Source organism: Sarcophilus harrisii, chromosome 2 (assembly GCF_902635505.1).
Source record: "Sarcophilus harrisii chromosome 2, mSarHar1.11, whole genome shotgun sequence".
In the NCBI taxonomy this organism is placed as follows: domain Eukaryota; kingdom Metazoa; phylum Chordata; class Mammalia; order Dasyuromorphia; family Dasyuridae; genus Sarcophilus; species Sarcophilus harrisii.
This window is the reverse complement of record NC_045427.1, coordinates 443,263,649-443,276,050: the sequence shown is the minus strand read 5'-3', so window position 1 is coordinate 443,276,050 and position 12,402 is coordinate 443,263,649.

Here is a 12,402-nt window from a genome sequence, read left to right as displayed (position 1 = left end):
TTTTGACACCATGATTCCAAAGGACTTATAATGAAGCATATTATTCATTTTCTAGTAAAGTTTGTGAACTAAAATGCAATGTAAGACCTATTTTTGGTCATGGCCAAAGTGGGAATTTGTTTTTCTTTGACTATGCATATTTTTATGCATATTGTTTTATTTATTTTTCTTTTTTTTCATTTTTAATGGGAAAGGGAAAAATGATTTTTTGTTAATTGAAAAATAAAAAAATAAGAGTATCATGGCTGTTGGTATGGGATTAGTTAAGCAAGTTAAGTGTCATTCAACTCATGGTGAAAGATCAGTCTCACTGAAATATAAAGTACTTTAAAAAATGAAAACAGCATCAATATCTTAAATTATCAATGCAGAATGGTCTAATTAGTCTTAAGGGAGGAAAATCAAAGAAATTCATTGAAGCTCGACAACTAAAGGGATTGTTATTTATTTATTTTACAGTGTGGGATGAACTTGAAGTTTGAAAGAAGAGTTAAAAAAACACAATAAAAAATGAACTATAAAGGAAATACACTTGTCAAAGGCAAGGACATAAAGAGTTCAGTAGTGAAGATTACAAAAAAGTAACTTATTGATGAATAATATAGGATTATTCAAATCTATTACTTAAATTGTCCCAAGTCTTAATTTGTCAAATCTGGGCATCTTTATTAGACTTTAAAACATCCACTCCAAAGAAAATATGAGGTAAGAGTAGAAGAAAGGAATGATATTTATTAAATGACTACTGTGTCAGAACTGTGCTAACTAAGTACTTTACAAATACTATCTCATTGTGAGGATATTTTTACTTCGAGTGGACTTTGAAGTCTTGTTTCCATTGGACTAGTGAAATTCTGGAAAATAAATTGATATCCCAAGAAATAGAATTGTTCTAGAATTATAGAAATTCTCATGTGGAGATAGAATGCTGCAACAGCACCTTAACTTTGTTCTTCCTATGATTGTTTTCCTGATTCTGCTCACTTTTATTCTGCATCAGTTTATTTAAGTGCTTCCATGTTTCTCTGAATTCATTCTTTTTTTTTTTTTTTTAATCAACATAACATTATTTTCTACTAATAGACAGTAGAATTCAAGGACATTAAGATAATAGAATACCCCTTATTAACTTCATTCTCTGAGGGCATGTTTCTCCATAAATACAAGCCAGTCTCTTAGAAAGATGCTTCAACTCTTTTCATCCTTTTGGATATTTATTAAAATGAGAATATAATGATTGCTATATAATATGGTCTCTGAATTCTTTATGCTCATTTCTTTAAAAAAAATTTTCCCTTTATTTTTGTTACATTAATATATACTTTTGGAATACAAACATTTCCATTACATAGTATGATGAAAAAGATGATTGTATGTGAAACTGCAAATCTACAATGCATAATTTGCTATTCCTTTCAGTTATACAACAAAATCATCAGGTAGATTTCTTTTCTCCTTTTTTTCCCCCTCATCTCCCCAGCTCACTCTAGAGCTGGCTACTATTAGATACAAATAGGTATGTATGTATACATACATACCTATTTGTATCTAATAGTATATATTATATAGTATAATATATATTTTATTATTATTTATTTTATGTTTAATATATTTATATTATATTATTATTATATATATATAGTATATATATACACACACAGATATGTAAAATTATTTTATACATCTCTTTCTCAGTTCTTTCTCTGGAAGCATATTGTATCTTTATATGTGTTTTATAGTTAATTTGGGTATTTGTAATAGTCAAAATAACTTATTCACTCAAAAAATATTGCTGTTATAGTATACAGTGTTCCCTTGAATATTCATTTTGCTCTTTATTATTTCATGCAAGTCTTTCCATATATCTCTAAGATTATTGAGCTCATCATTTCTTACAACATAGTACATCTATCATGATCATATACCACAATTTGTTTAACCATTTTCAAATTGGTAGGTAACCTCCAGTTCCATGGCACTACTATAAACTGCTATAAACATATAGAACATATAAGTTACTTTTCTTTTCCCTAATCATCTGGAAATGAACAAAGTAGTGGTATTTCCGGGTCAAAGGGTATAGGTAGTTTAAGAACTCTTAGGGCATCATTCCAGTACAGTAATATTCTATTAATTCATGAACCATGATTTGTTTAGGCATTCCCCAAGTGATGGACATCTACCTTGTTTACAATTTTTTGTAGTATAAAAATTACATCAGGACAGTATGTACATCAGTTACTTGCTACAGTACTCATCATGCTCTAGGACACCATGATGAAAAGAAGTCTGCATGATATTCCCTTAGCAACTAAGCACAACAGATGATTAGCTACATTTTTGTCTGTATCCCAGACATTGGTTTCTTACTTGAGTTATAATGGTGTATTCAGTTCAGTGGTATTAATGTGTTTTTATAGAACTCCTTAGGGAATTTTCAGTGATAAATGATGAAAAGCAGACCACAAACTTCTGGGTCTATTTTCTGGTTTATCACAGGAGAATATAATTGACACATTCAGAATTGTAATTGTAAACTAAAATCCATGCTGCACAAATGGAATAAGAAAGTGTCATTGTGACTATCTTATAAAACATGCTTACTCTGATTGTTGAGAAAGTGGCCACAGGAATCAAGGTGAAAGTGGATTTAAATAAGAATTGTGTGAATATGTTGCCTGTATGGCATTTGTGAGGATTTCATCGAACAAACATTTTTAAGTGCCTTTGGATGTATATAAGGCCTTGAGGGTGGAAAGATGAAGGGACAGTGCCTGTGCTTGAGCTGATTATAATCCTTTACCTAGTAGCTGAGTTGTTAGGAAATTGATGAGGGGCTTAAAGATTAATATCAAGATATGATATCAGATAAGGAAAACCAAGAAGACCAATAGCTTGGAGACAAAGATCTATTGATGTAGGCACTCCACTGGTGCAGATTACAACCTATCCATTACTTTTCATCCTGTGTCATTCTTTGTCCATTTCTGTAAATCCACCACAGGGACCTATATACTATGGAGGAGTGCTTCTTTTTCAATATTTCATATATCCCAGCGCATATTGGCCATTTTTATTCCTTGTTCTTAATATATAACTACCTTCCTTACTTTTCCACCCATGTATGTTTATGTTATCTTTTATATGACTTGCCTATGAGTTGTCTTTGGTAATATGTGGCAGCCTATTCACATGGATCATGCAGTTATCTCTAAGGTCCCATTCTCCCTCATATGTTGAGGCTCAGAAGACTTTATTTATCTTAAAAGTTAAAGGTGCAGTTAGTTTTCCTGAATCTAGATGCTGGGATCTTTAACTATTGCCAGCTCCCAATGAGTGCAAATAATGATCCTGTGAAGTAGCTAATTCTCATTTACACTGCACATTTCCATTGGGAAATGACCATATTTTACAATATTATAACTGAATAGTGCAAAATGAATACATGGAGCTACTTTACAATATTCATTATTTGTAACAATTGAGAGCCAGCTGTAGATCATATGGGAACAGATGAGAATCACAGGATTTGATATGAAAGGTTACCTTTTTAGGAAAATTTATGACTATGAGGTCATACCTGAAAAAGTGGTAAAAATCTCAAGCAAAAGTAAAAAGCAGAGTCAGGACTAGAACTCAGGCCTTTGGGCAAGTAGTCAAAGGTTATTTCTTAGAGGGCAATAGGGGAAGGAAACTATATTTTGTGCACAGGATATGAAGTTAAATCCTGAGTGCAAGTCATGGAATCTCTCCTGACCTTAGTTTTTTCATCTGTAAAACCATGGTTAGTGAGGTCCCTTTCAGTCCTGAATTTTTGTCCCCTCTGATCCTATGGTCTGCCAATAAATATTGCTGTCTCTCCAAAGCAGTAGGAATTGCGTCCTCTGTGGGGATGCTCACCCGCCACACAGACTCCCCACTAGATGGCAGCACGCTGCTTCTCTTCCGGCAGCTCCCACCCACCCCCTACTCCCCTTTCTCAGCCACAATATTAATAAAACTACAAGGCTGTTACTAATTCATCCAACATATAAATTCCTCTTTGAAACACTTTAATCATATAATCATTAAAAGGCACTCAAACTAGTGCTTAATTACATATTTTCGGTCTTAAAAATTCTATATTTATATTAATATCCTTTCTTTGGACTGAATATAACAATGCAACTTCTCAACACAGGCACAATTGAAGTGAGATCTCTACCTTTACAGCCTTAATGCCGACTTATCCCTCTTCGTGATCCCTAGGCTGCAACCAAACTCAGTGCTTCCACCTTAAGACGAGCTCCCTTTTCCTGTCTCGATTTACTCCTTCCATGCTTTCCACTCGCACCTTTCCTTCAAGGTTCATTTCAGGAAATCTTCTCTGATTTTAGATAGCAAAAAGGGATGGAGATCCAGCATGGTATCAAGGAAAATTTGTATAGTTTGTATTCTAAGTTCCCTAAGTTGCTACTTTGGGGAAGACTTTCTGTAGGAGATGGGAGCTGAGCTTGTCTTGATGGCTGGGTAAGAGTACAAGACTTGGCTGCAACCCACCTCCCCTCTTTTGTCCCCAAATTGGGCATAACAGATCAAGTCAATAGAAGTCATAAATATACTCCCAACCTTGAAATGACTCCCCCCACCCAAGAACATATATGGCATTTTGCACTTCTTTTCCTAGATTTATCTTCTGTTATCCCCGTTTATATTTTAATTTCTTTTTATGAGCTTCATTAGGTTAGGGTCAATGACCTTTTTTTTTTTTTTTTCCTAACCCTTGTACCTCAGTAGAATACACAATAAATATTTAATTGAATATTATTTTTGTTGTTGTTTAGTTGTGTCTTATTCTTTGTGACTCCATTTGGGGTTTCTCAGCAAAGATATTGGGGTGGTTTGCCATCCCCTCCAACTCATTTCACAGATGAAGAAACTATAGCAAATAGGGTTAAATGACTTGGCTAGGGTCTCATAGCCATTAAGTGTCTTAAGGCCAGATTTGAGTTCAGAAAGAGGAGTCTTCCTGGGTTCAGGTCCAGCCCTCCATCTTACTGTACTATTTGATTGAATATTTAGTCCAAGCTTATTCATAAGTTTTGTAGGATTTAGAGCTGGAAGAATTCTTAGCCTTTTTTTTTTTTTTTTTTAAACAGGAAGAAACTGAAACCCAAAGAGGTATAATTGATTTTCCTATAGTCACAAAAAAAAAGCAGCAGAGATGGTAGCTAAGAGCAGGGCCCTTGACTACAAAATCAAGGAATTTTTTATTTTGTCTTCTGCCCTGTGTCCACATCTTATCTCATTCAGAGATTATTCAGTCATAAACTCCTAGTATTTAGAACTGGAAGGGATCTCGGGGAGCATCTAATCTAACCCCTTCATGATACTGATGTGGAAACCAAACCCAGAAAAGAAATATAATTTCCCTGATTAGACTATGAAGTCCTTGAGGAGAAGAACCAAGTTTTGTTCACCTCTTATGTCCCTCCTTCAATGGCCAGCCTAGCTCTAGACATGTGATAGACCTTTGATAAATTTGTTTAATTGAATCAAAGTCATTCCAGACTTATTCACTTTGTTTGCTGGCTCTTCTTCGGAAGAAGAGGCTTTTGAGGAACTGAATACTATTTATTTCTAATTTGACATCTCAAAGAGTTTTAGGTTTTTAAAACTTCCTGTCCTGGTTGAATATTTCATGAAGGGCACCCACTCTGTGAATATTTTTCCTGTTAGAACTACTGGATTTGAAAGTAGAAGAAATTTAGAGATCGTTTAATTCAAAACAGTGCAGCAAAAAGAGTCTTTTATCGGGAAGCAGAAGACCTGGATTCTTACCCCACTTATTATCCTTACTACTGGAAGTGATCTAGGACTTTAGTACCCAGTTCCTTGCTCTGCAACATGAGCGGTTGGAAAAATGATCTATGAGATACAAGACGCATATTCCATTTTTCTTTTTGCCTGTGTGATTAGGAAATGAACATCTTTGTCCAAGGCCACATTGTTTGCAAGTAGTAAAGTCAGAATTTGAACCCAAGTTTTCTATTCTGAATCCTGTATTCTCTCCACTGTGCCACACTTAAAAGAAGGGAAGGATTGTCCCAGTCTCACATATTTAAAGACAGATTGATAGTCAATGCCTTGTCCAAGATAAATTGCAAAAGTATAAATCAACTGAAGATTCTCTGACTTTAAAATCAATGCTCTTTCAATACAATAAACTACATCTCATTATTTGCCAGTTTCTCCCATGGCTTAGGCAGATTCCTGTTATGTCCCCAGATTGGGACATTATTCTATTTAGGAGGTCCATCACTCCCTGCCACCCGAATCTTACTTCTTCCTATATTGCCTAAGCTGTTTATATAGTTTATGTGCTTCAAAGCTATTTCAGGGTATTCTTCAATACATAATTCTCCCTTCTAATCCTAATTAGATGAGAGATAACGTTATGCCAGACTCAAAGTCACTGAAAACTGAAGTTGGATGGGACCTTAGAGACCATCTAATGTTCCCTCATTCTTCACAGGATGACCTTGAAGTCCAGAAAAGGGAAGTAGTACCCAGAGTCACCCAGTCATGACTGGAACAAACCTAGACCTCTAGAACTCCTGGGCCCTTCAGTGGAACACCTTTCCCCATGCCAGCTTGAGCAGACCAGCAGGGAAGTAGACTTAAGGGTCAGGCAAAGTTTATGCTGAACTGTTTTCCCCCCAGATTTTCTCTAGGGCTTCCTGTAGGTATATGAGTAGAAAGACTCCAGTGTATTTGCATATGGTTTGCATATTCCTTGCTTACACTATACATATGCTGCCATGGGATGGGCCATCTGTTTATTCTTCTGTTCCTTCTCTAGCAGCCACCCTGTTACAGGTGCCTTATGCAGGTAGTAGGACTTCTGGGAATGGGGAAGAGGATGCAGGGACCTAGAAAGGGATGGAAACTCACTAAGTTCCCCTCTTCTCATCACTGTTGTCAGGGGATTTAGGACAAAGAAGGAAGGTCATGTACTCACACAATCATGGATCTAAAGTGCAAGGGGCCTCAGAGACCATCTAGTCTAACCCCCTCATTTGGTACGAGGAGGAAACCAAGACTGAGATACTTTAGATGACTGCAGGGTCAGACATCTGAAGTTCATTTGACGCCAGACACTCTGACTCCTGAACAAGTACTTTATTTTATAGATGAAGCCACAGTAGAAAAGGGCTGAATTTGGGGTCAAATTCTGATGCAAATTCTAAATTCTAACTGTGTGACATCTGTGAAATGAAACATCTGTAAAGTTATTTCTAAGTGGCAACATATTAGACAGGGCTCTAGATTTAGAGAAAGGAAGACCTGGGGTCAAATTTCACCTCTATGTGGATGATGCTGAGCAAATTTCTAGGTCTCACTTTTCTCATCTATTAAATAAAGGGTCTGGATTTGATGGCCCCTAAAGTCCTTTCTAGCTTTAAATCTAATATCCTATGACTCTCCTAGATCTAAATTTATATCCCCATAGTTTCAAGTTACCCCAAAATAGGCAATAGAGCTGAGTTTTGTAAATCCAATGCTCTTTTCACTGGGCCACACCTGTTTCTATAGATACTGAGAATGACTTTCTTTAATTTAGAAACCAGGTTCCTATAGCCTGGCTGACCTGGTGAGAGGCTGTGTGCTATGGTATACAATTCAATAAACAGTTATTAAGAACCAGCTATGTGTAAGATACTGGAGGCACTGGTGCAAAGATTAAAGAATGAAACAGTCTGTGTCCTTAAGGAGCACGTGTTTTACTGCAGTATATGATATGTACCCAGATAAATATCGAAAATGCTCTAGGAAAATTTGAGAAGGGAGAGGACACTCACATAGTGTTAGACTGACAGTCTAGTACTAGGCAAATACTAACTAAAAAGGAGTTGGACTAGACTTCTAAGGTTCTTTTGAGCTTTTCCAAAGTTATAATAGCACCAATAATACTAATCACATATCCCATGCTCAAGAGTCATGGGTATGGCTTTACTACATAGACCAGGTCCGATCTTGAGACTTCTCAAAATATAATACTTTGATGCATACCATCATCGAGTTTTCCCTAGGAAACAACAGAATTTCCTAGGAACAATAGAATTCAGCTCATTTTTAGGTGGTTCATCACAAAAAGAAATTCCTTCACCTCCCATGCAAGTACTCAAGGTTAGCAAGGGAGTAAATATAAGGCAGGTTTTATTTCACCTAACAGAAAAAATAAAGGACTCATATCTAGGCCCTTGTCTTTCTCCATCTTATTTTCTACACACCAATAAAATCCCAAACCATGGAACTATCCTTTTAAAAAATCTTCAATGTCCTGTTACACCAAGGCATCTTCAGCCTGGTATTTAAATCATTCCATGATATGGGTCTCACTAACTCTTTTTGGTCTTGTTTCATATTCTCCCCTTTTATGCACTCTCTCTCCAATCTAATCAGTTTGCCAGCTTTGTCTCTTTACCTCTCCCTCCTAGAACTCCCCTATTCCTTCAAAGCACAGTTTTAGGTACTCTCTCCTCCAGGTCTTTTCTGACTCCTCCATTGTTAGTATTTACTCGTTTTTTATTATCTGGGCTTGAAATTTCATCTGTTCAGGAAACTTTCTTTACCAATGTAGAAGGGTAGTTTGTCTATTCTTGGGGGTGATGTCTTGTGCATTGAGAAGCTAAGTGACTTACCTATAGTCACACAGCTAGTACTTGTCTGAGGCAGAGTTTGAATCCCTATGTTCTCCTCTTTAAGATTAACTCCCTCTCTGACATGTTTCTTTGCCTCTATCTCTTAAAATTGCACTGAATACTATAGTCTTCAAAGAATTAAAGTGGAGGCTCACTACAAAGAACAGCAGAGAATGCATGGTGGGAATAAACTGACTGTGACACATTACAGATGAAAGATTGTGCAGAAGCAAAGCAAAAGATGTTATCAGAAAAAGGCAGGTCAAAAAAAAAAAAAAAAAGACAGGTCAGTCATATATGTAATAAAAGTGAGAGAAAACCAATTGCTAACTCCTATGCTTTAATATTATTTGGACAATGTTAGGAAAATAAAAAGAAGGCCATAAACACATTGTGTTCATATTTCCAGGAGACTGTTGACAAGAGTCATAGAGGAGGGATAAGATGATGAATAGAAGAGACAGAATAAGCATTTATTAAGTGCTTACTATGTGCCAGGCACTGTGCTAAGTACTTTACTTCACAACAAATCTGGGAGGCAGGTGCTATAATTACCCCCTTTTACAGTTGAGAAAACTCAGACAAACAGTAGTTAATGACTTGCTTAGATTCACACAGCTTATAAGCATCTGATTCTGGATTTGAATTCTTCTTCTGGACTTCTAGCTCTGGAGCTACTTAACTGACTTAAGATTTGCATCGTTCCAAAGTGTTCCCACATGAACGAGAGAACAAATCTTCTGTTATCAGAATGTAAATTTTGTATCCTGGAGGGCATGGATTATTTTTCTTCTGGGCATCTTAGTGCCTAATACAGCACTTGGCTTTGGTCAGCGTTTCATAAATGTTTCTTGAATTGAGACATTTTGAGGGTAGAGATCTTCCCGTCCCTCTAGGAATCACCCTACTAACTTTCCCTGTATATTATCACTCAAGGACAGAAAGATATTGAGTTGCACTTTCCCTCCTCCTCACTGTTTCATGTCCCTTGGTGAAGGCAACAGGTGGGTTTTAAGACTATTGAGAAGAATGACTCTCAAGAAGTGAGCCTTAGTCAAATATGTACTTCCCTTTAAATCCAAGTCTTAGTTCCTTCCTTTGGGAAAGATATGTCTGTAATGCTTCCCTGCTCCAGGGAAGGACTATTGGAATTTATTAAGGTGGTTTGCCAGAGATGTATTATTCATCAGCTTGCTCTGTCTTCTCTCTATCCCACATTCAGCTGGTGCCTATGCTAAAGAAGGGATGGAGTAGGGAGAACACTTAAATAGTGCCAGAAACGTCTATGCTGTGTTTTTTTTTTTTAAAGGAAGGAAGAGTGAAAAGTCAGGAAGCCCATCTAGTTTTTGGAGAATACCACAGACTACTTGAGGTTTCTTGAGGACATCAAGAAATCATCAAATCTTAAGAACATAACCTACTTCTCCCCCATCTCCCTTTCTCTCTCTCCTCTCTCCCTCTCCTTTCTCCCCTTTCCCCTTTCTTCCTTTTCCTTTTTTCTCTCTCTCCTCCCCTTCCATTCCAATCCATCAGTTCCTCCAAGTACCCATCCACAGTGCATTACTAAGACCAGTGGCCATTCTTCAATCTCTCTGGGAGTCTTTAGTAGAACTACTTACAATGTACTTACGATGCAAAAGTGAACCATCAAATAATATGTTCTGTTGAATGATCTCCTCCCTCACTATGGAGATGTGCATTCCCCAGTCACTTGTTTTAAACTAGTCATTTCGCTTCTCTGGGCCTCTTTTCCCCCAGCTGTATAATGAAGATAACTTTATTGTTCCTCATTTTGCAGGCACATTGTAGAGCATTAATATTAGAGCCAAGTTTGCCCAACATTAGTTGTGCTGAGGGCCAGCTGGGCCAGGGATCCAGTTAGGAAGATGAAGATGATCTTGATGATGATGATGATAATAATATTTGCATTCATTTTATGCTTTGGGGTTTACAAAATAATTTCCTCACAATAGTCTTTTGAGGTAGGTAGTGCAAATATCATTATCATCATTTTAAAGATGAAGAAATTGAAGCCCAGAGAAGTAAATTAGTTTGCTAATAACCACAGTTACTAAGTATTAATGCTAGCATCCTTTACATGGGCCTATCCTCTGTAGATAATAGGGACCATGGCCTTAGGCTGTGAGCCCTTAATCCTTCTAAGGGAAGGCAAAACAAATTAAAACTTTCCTTTGATGCCTAGGAGTGGGGGCAAAGGTAGGGCCGGGGCAGTCTTGCCCAAATGCAGAGGGCAGATGGGCAAGACTTGAACATGCAGGACCCCAGATTTAGAAAACAAAGATAAATAAAACATTTATTAATTGTTTACTATGTAGCAGTCATGTAGTAAGCACAGGGAATACAAAAACAAGCAAAATGAGACAGCCCTTGCCTGTAAGGAATTTACATCCTAATAGAGTAATACAATACATAAAACAAAGCTGAAAAGTTGGGTGTGTGTTGAAGGGAAGTTGGGGAGGATAGAGGGGAAAGTTCTTTGGTGGTAAGGTGAAGAAACCTGGAGAATGAGAAATGGACTCAAAAGAAGAGTATAGTTAAGAACTTTCTCAAATAGAGGTTCTAGAGAGGAATTCACCAACTGGAGAAGGGGTCTGCCCGAGTGGGGGTATCTTTCAGGATGAGAAGGGAAAAGAACATTGAGAACCAAATGATATTTTAAGATTCATCAGTTAAGCCATTTGCATTTTGAGAAAACATAATGGGGACCTGGAACTTGGCCTTGAGAAAGTACAGTGATTGTGCAGGAGAGGGAAGTTAGCTGCTCTGACCCTGGACAGTTTTTTCTGGACCAACTGAGGTATGGAGAATCCTGACCATGACTTCTAGAACTGGAACAGTTATTAAAGAGCAGAGTTCTTGTCCAGTGTATGCTTGAACAAGGATCCCCCTTTCTCTCTCTCCCTCCCTCCCTTCCTTCTTTCTGCAATTGGGATAAGGTGGCTTGCCCAGGGTCACACACTTAGTAAGCTTCTGATGTCAGATTTGAACTCAGATCCTCTGACAAGAGGGCTAGCACTCTATCTACTGCATCATTTAGCTGCTCCAGGGATCCTTTTTACATTATCCCTAAATTTTCATTCAGTATCTTTTAGAAGACCTTCCATAAAAATATTTCCTTAAAAAAATGACTGGAGCAGCTAGGTGGTACAGTCAGGAAGGACCTGAGTTCAAATGTGGCCTCAGACACTTAACACTTCCTAGGTATGTGACCATGGGCAAGTCACTTATCCCAGTTGCCTCAACAACAACAAATAAAAAGATTATTGATACTCTTTTATATCAGTCATACTTCCCTCCTCCTTCCTGAAACCTCATAATTAAATAAAATACTGCCTCATTGATATAATCTGACAGCATGTGAAATATTTCACATCCACAGTCCTCCACTTCTGTCTTAAAAGGGAAGAATCACTCTATTTATAGTCAGTTAATTTCACTTGAAGAAGCCAATGATTAGAGCTTCTTCCTCTCTTTCTTCCCATTGCTTCTAGTTTTCCCCTCAGTATCAAGCAGAAACCATTCTTATTTCTCTTTCCCGTTTTCATACCTTTCAATCCCTGAAAGACAAGTTAGCATCATCCTATTGTCTCATATCTTAATCTTACCTTTTATTTATTTGTTCCACTACCAGACACTTATGAGTGTTATGTACCTAACTCTGTACTCTGTATTGTGGGGGACAAAATTACACAAACCC